The sequence below is a fragment of the Polyergus mexicanus genome, unplaced genomic scaffold, assembly GCF_030449975.1.
Source record: "Polyergus mexicanus isolate NDT 795.1 unplaced genomic scaffold, iyPolMexi1.0 SCAF_21, whole genome shotgun sequence".
In the NCBI taxonomy this organism is placed as follows: Eukaryota; Metazoa; Arthropoda; class Insecta; order Hymenoptera; family Formicidae; genus Polyergus; species Polyergus mexicanus.
In genome coordinates, this window is record NW_027223341.1 from 3,386,930 (window position 1) to 3,394,066 (window position 7,137).

A 7,137-nucleotide genomic window follows, 5' to 3' on the forward strand; every position below is an offset into this window, starting at 1 on the left:
TATTTTTTTTACATTAATTAATATTTAATATTTCAAAAATATCAAATAAGAAAAAAAAATTTATAGTGCTCATATCTTTCTCTGTTTCTAATAAATTTCCATTATTATTACGCTCTTTAGTTGAAAAACGGTTATGAATATAGAGCTCAAATTCTTATTGTCAGTTCACAAAGATTTGTTTTCTGGTACATGAATCTACTTGGAGAGATTTACAATTCCATTTTAGTAGTGTTTCAATTGATCGTCGCATCAGCGATTCTATAAGGTAATCAGCAGTATTTGTATAGAATAAAATTTTATAACATTAGTAGATATTGGGCACTATGGGGCATCAAAACAAACCCCCACTCCTCGGCCACTGGCGCCGACCCCCTGCTGTGACTGTCTGGGGCCCTCCCCTTTAAGGGTGTCTGTGGAAAAAAAATGGAGGGGACTCGTGGACGTCTACGAGGCAAATTTCCCTTTAATTTTTTTAATTTTTTTATTTTTTCGGTCGCGTGAACAAGGGGAAGCGACGCGTTTACCGTAATTACCCGCCGAAAACAACGCGTCGTTATCCCCACCCGAGGGCGAACGACGCAATTACCGATAGACGCTCGGGTATAAAAAGACAGCGTTTCGGCATCTCGGGACCAGTGATGCCAGAAACAGGTCCCGCCCGGAGACGGGTACAGCAGATTCAGGATATATATAGTATCCATCATATATATATATATATCCATCATATATATATATATATATATGGATACTATGGAGATAAATTAATATACAAAAATTAATTATTATAGAAAATTATATTTGTTTTACGTAAAATATTTAATTTTTTAAAATAGTAATTTGAATAGTTCAATCATGTTAAATTTTATTAATTATATTATATTAATGGATTATTATTTGTTTCTTTTATTTCAGCTGTTATAGTTTAATTTAATTTTCTTTCAAGCGTGATTATTATGTATATTTTCATCACTTATGTGTATTTCGCTTTTCTAGGTCATTATCTTAATGCTAGAAAAGGTGCTAAAGGTTTTGAAGAAAATTCAGCTTATGAAACGGAGAAAGAACTTGGAAAAGGGAAAAGAAAGCGATTTTGTAAAATCATACAAACTGATAGTGATTCAGACATCAAAATTCAAAAGAAAAGCAAGTTTCCTGCTCCTCCAAAAGTTCCGTTCAAATGTCAGGATATGAAGATCCATAAAATTAAGAAGCTTAATTCATCAAGTGAGACTTGACTTGATTAAATTTTATTTAAATTTTTCTATTTTATTTAGTTATTTGTGCAAAAGTAAACTTTTTTAAGAAAGTTTAATAATGAAAGTTATTTCAATGTAATTTTTTAAATGTTTATTGACAAGAATTCAACTCATCAGAAATTTTTCTATTACTTAGATATCTATCTCCAGCCAGTTTCATGCTCTAAAATTAAAAAAAAAGGTTTTACAAACAATCTTGATTCATCCACTTCATGGAAACCAAAAGCATATTCTTAATGTTAATGTTATGAGCAACAATCCCATCTGCCAACATTTATCAAATGCAAATACGAATCTCAAGTCAATTCCTGATTCTGATATTATGCAGTCTGATACTGTGCAGAATCTTGTTAGGAAACAATCTTTGCTCTGCTCAGAAAATTTGAATTCTAATAATTCAATCGATTTGGTCAGAATACCTACTTGTGAAGACAGTACTTCGAAAAATATAGTAAAACAGAAAATCTCAATAAACAATTCTAAAAAAAAAAATTTAACTGTACTTGAAAAAGTGAGATCTAAACTCAATCTATATAAACAAAGCTATGAGAATAAACAAAGAACTATGCCTCAAGTTAACTCTGCAAAAGTTTCAAATTCTTTTGAAGAAACTAATTTCATTCAATTTGAAGAAACTATTCCTAAGTCTCCTAAAAATTCATTATTTGACGAGTTATCTCCTGCAGTATCAAATTCAGATTCATCAGATGCTATCAGATCAGAATCAAACTTCATAAAAAGTAAAAAAGAATACAGAAAGGTTGTATCCTCAGATAAACAGATCAACTCAGGTCAACACAAGCATTGGTAAGAATAAAATGACTTTTTACTTATGTTTATTATACACACTTTTTAATTTCATATTTGGTTTTTTTTTTATCTCCTGCAGGATCAAACTCATTGTCAGATTTACCAGATACTGTCAGATCAGAATCAGACTTCATAAAAAGTAAAACGCAATGCAAAAGGGCTGTATCCTCAGATAAATAGATTTCTGTTAACGCAAGCATTGGTAAGAAAATGACTTTTTATTTGCGTTTAATATACACACACACACACTTCTTATCTTTATAAATTTTTAAAAATTCCGGGCTAAAATAAGAGCCAAACACTATAAATAGCTATAATTATATTATACATATAAAATATGACGATCAAATTATACAAAGATAAAATATATAATAATTTACCTTGTATCATTTTCCATAGATGACATTGTTCTAGAGGAATTTTTGCAGAGTTTGTCAATCAATACCTTTTTAAAATTTATGTTCTTCGCTAAGCAATTATACATAAATTTTTTCATTATATTCATTGTTGCGTTGGTTTCATCTAGATTATTGCCATAACAACTGATATATTTTATCTGTAACAGTATAAGAGCAAAAATATAGAGATCAAGTAAAACAAAAATGGATAAAAAAGCTGCAATAAAATTAATAATTGTCAGTATAAAGATTGAATAAGTACCCAGCAAGCAAAATGATGCAAACTTTGCACAAAGTTTGCAGCAAACCCGAGCATGTCTTTACAGCAAAATTGTAACAAGGTGTGTCCGGATAAAGCTTAGCTTTTGCTGGCAAGGCTTGTCGCAATAGTGTGATGCACATTTTACGCAAATAATAGAGCAAACCTTGCCGTGCACGGCATGGCAGCAAATTTGTGGCAAGAACAGGGCAAACCTTGCCATGTACGGCATGATAGCAAATTTGTGATAATTCTCTGTATAGGATGATTCAGAAACTCTGCGACAAACTTTGAGGAACGATAAATCTCGCAGAGAGGAATATTTTTTGTGAAGCAATCCATCATGTTTTCTGACGCATCGTTTAAGAATATGCGACCGAGCAGACAAGAGTCTTAGGTGGAATTTATTATAATTATGAGATGATGATAATATATGAATAATTGAAAATGAATTCATAATATAATGAATATATGAATTGTATATATATTTACATTTTAAATAAACAATAAACGGATGATTTAAACTTTTTTAGACATTTATCTGCCCGATCTAAGAGAGACAATCAGTCCAATATCTTAATTCCCTATGTTTGGGATTGTATCAGTAATTGAACTGATAGAAATAATTATATTTTTAATCTTCTGTCAGTTGCTTTTTGCAAGCTTTATATACTTCTCATGACTAAAAATCAAATACGAGATGGATGCATATAGCGCGTCGCATAACAATGAACAAACGAACTATCGGCTGAATATTATATTTTTGTAAAGTTTGTAACAAAATAAAGTTGTAAATTTGCTGTCATGCCATACATGGCAAGGCTTGCTCTGTTATTTGCGTGAATTTTGCATCTCGTTGTGCCAGAGTATACTTTGTTCTGTTCTTTTCGTAAATATGTTATCATATTGTGTGCAATAAGGTTTGCTCTATTCTTGTCGTAAATTTGCTATTATAGCGTGTATAATAAAATTTGCTACTAATTGATTTAAAGTTTGTGTTACACCGTGAATAGCATCATACATGTTCTTCTTTGCGTAAAATTTACGAGCAAATCTTTTTCTATTATTTACAGCATCGTGAGACAAAAAATGTTACCGTCAATTTGCTTCAAACTTTTTGACAAACCAAAACAAGACAAACGTTTGCTAGACAATTGTTGTCAAAATTAAAGCAAACCTTGTCGTAAAGCTTTGGCAAAACGTGATTTTAACATTCTTGGCTATCTGGGTAAATAATACGGAACAACTGTAAAATAAAATATGTAAAATAAACAATTATAAAATGAGAAACATAAAAATCTAAGTAGTAATTGGATGCTTGTATAATTATTATGTCAGTGTAATTTACCATAACAGACATATTTCCTGGATCCTTTACATATTTCTCAAATTTTCAGAAGTCATTAACAGACTTTAGAGGTAAAGCAGGTAAATTATGTGGTCTGATCATTTCTCTCCCGTGGGGCAAAAGAAAAGCCATCAATTTCATTTGATTTGCTATTGATAAAAAATTTTCTACGAAACTTAACGCATCAACATCCGCGTTTGGCTCTTATTAACCCGAGATTTTAAAGAATTTGTGAATTTCGTAGAGCCTTATTAATTTATCTTGGCTTTATGTTTGGCTTCTTTCTTTTTCTCAAAACTTTTTACATTTATAGGTTCTAATAGATGTCAACATATATCTTGACAGTTTTTCTCTTAGAATTAATGAGATCAGCAGCAAGCTCGATGTATCAATAGCAAATCGAATGAAATTGATGGCTTTTCTTTTGCCCCACGAGAGAGATATGATCAGACCACATAATTTACCTGCTTTACCTCTAAAATCTGTTAATGACTTTTGGAAATTTGAGAAATATTTGAAGGATCCAGGAAATATGTCTGTTATGGTAAATTACACTGACATATAATGATTATACACGCACCTGATTACCACTTAGAATTTTGTGTTTCTCATTTTATAATTGTTTATTTCACATATTTTATTTTACAGTTCTTCCGTATTATTTACTTACTCAATTTTTATGGTGACATTTATTAAATTTATTGCAACTTTTTTATTCATTTTGGTTTTATTTGATCTCTATATTTTTGCTCTTATATTTTTACAGATAAAATATATCAGTTGTTATGGCAATAATCTAGATGAAACCAAAGCAACAATGAATGTAATGAAAAAATTGATGTACAATTGCTTAGCAGTAGTGATACTGGGCCGGTTCTAAGCCTCGGTCCTCTGAGGGGGGGTGAGGGGTGAGGGGAAACCGGCGCGGGGGGTATGACGTCACGCGGGGGATGGCGTCACGGGGGGTATAACGTCACGGGGGTGGGAATGACGTCATGCGGGGGTGACCGCGGCGGAACGGTAGGCGTAGGGTCCGCGGAGAGGGGGAGGGGACCGCGGCGGAACGGTTGGCGTGGGGTCCGCGGAGAGGGGAGGGGGACCGCGGCGGAACGGTCGGCACGGGGTCCGCGGAGGGGGGAAGGGGGACCGCGGCGGAACGGATGGCGCGGGGTCCGCGGAGAGGGGAAGGGGGACCGCGGCGGAACGGTAGGTGCGGGGGCCGCGGGGAAGAGGGAACGCGAAGGTACGATGCAGCGAGTAGGTGTGGCATTGGTGTTGAAAAAGGATGACGTTCGCGGGAGAAAGAGATAAAGAGAGATAGCGCGAGGCATGCATGTACCGATGAGATAGCGCGAGGCGGTGCGAGAGAGAGCATATGCGAGGCGGCGCGAGGCGATCACAGGCACGAGGGAGAACGATAGCGTCCGCATTGGTGTTGGAAAAGGATGACGTTCGCGGGAGAAAGAGATAAAGAGAGATAGCGCGAGGCATGCATGTACCGATGAGATAGCGCGAGGCATGCATGTAGGAAAAGGAAAGAAGAAGATGCAGAAATAATTGATACTTTAATTATAATTATAATAATAATAAGTTTATTTCATAATTGTGTGTATATTACAATGTGTGTGTGTGTGTGTGTGTGTGTGTTAAAATAAAAATAAAAATAAAAATAATAATAATAAAAATAATAATAATAATAAAAAATATATATATAGGCGGCGCTCCTTCTGAAACAGAAAAATATTAAATCTTAAAAATTAAATTTATATTAATATAATATTTTTTAAAATAGATACTTTACATTATCCTCCTGGAGCCGCAAGCTCTTCCTCCCAATCCTCCTCCACCTCTTCCTCCAAATTTTCTTCCTCATCCGATACCTCTTCCTCTTCCTCTTCCTCTTCCTCCGGCTCCCAATTCTCCTCTTCTTCATACGGCTCCAAGCCGAAAAGAGGCCGTAAATGGAAAATGTCCTCATACTGCGTTGAGTTCACACATGCACACTCGCGGGCTTCGCGAGTGTCACCCCACAAGCTTGCGTGCGCCCAACGCAAATTTCCTCTCATCCACCGCATGTATCGGCGGTGGATGACATCAATTTGCACGAACTGAAAAATATTAATAATTAATACATATCACACATAATGTCGCACATACATGCCAAAACACTGAACACTACTTATCAGATTAAGACGAAACATTTTTATTCGTCGTTTTAACTTAAATGTCACTCACTTCTGACTGTCAAACACTTTGTGACGAACATAACGGATAGACATTGTCTCAAACATTTTAGAGTAGGAGATGTATCACTTACGAAGAACGCTTACTCTCAGCTCTTGATGAGAAAACAAAAGTTAGCATCTTTTCACGAGCAAATATCTAAAGTCTTTTAAATATGAATAATATATTATAATATGTAAACCACTATCGAACGGTAATCGAACGGCTATGAACGGCTATCGAACAGCTATTGAACGGCTATCGAACGACAATTGAACGGCTTTTGAACGGCTTTGAACGACTATCGAACCATCATTAAACGGCTTTTGAACGGCTTTACACGACAATCGAACGGCCATTGAACGGCTATCGAACGGCTAACGAACGACAATTAAACGACAAAACAATTATTTATACACCATTCAAATATTTAAAGTCTATGTGCATGTACTGAAATGTAACATCCGTAGCCTGATAAGGTGGCTGACGCCGCTATCTAACGTCACGTACTGAAATTTAATACTCGCATACTGGGATAAGAAAGAGGAAAAGGGAAGAATAAAAGAGAATAAAATATATTTTAACAATAGTTTATTCTAAATAATGTTTGGGTGAATCTTTATGATGATTCGTCCACCAATTGAATATTTTAAATACATTTTGTAAAGCGCAATTTTTCAAATGTTTTTCACAGCGCATAGTATTAGTAACATCTAGCTTATTTAACGAAGTGATATCTTCATAGTCCGCATCCAAGGTCTCAATAATAACGTCGTTTCTCGCATCATCGTCAAGTATATCGACCAGCTATTATTGTTTTTCGCATCCTTTAACGTACACGAT

At 34.8% G+C, this 7,137-nt stretch overlaps 1 long non-coding RNA gene and 1 pseudogene across 2 annotated transcripts in view; one reads left to right on the top strand and one right to left on the bottom strand.

The window, feature by feature from the left end:
• Nucleotides 1-7,137, top strand: part of LOC138942189 (uncharacterized) — a 351,185-nt pseudogene that overhangs the window by 84,616 nt on the left and 259,432 nt on the right.
• Nucleotides 1-7,137, bottom strand: part of LOC138942007 (uncharacterized) — a 166,321-nt gene that overhangs the window by 54,472 nt on the left and 104,712 nt on the right. The gene's annotated exons all lie outside the window — the stretch shown is intronic.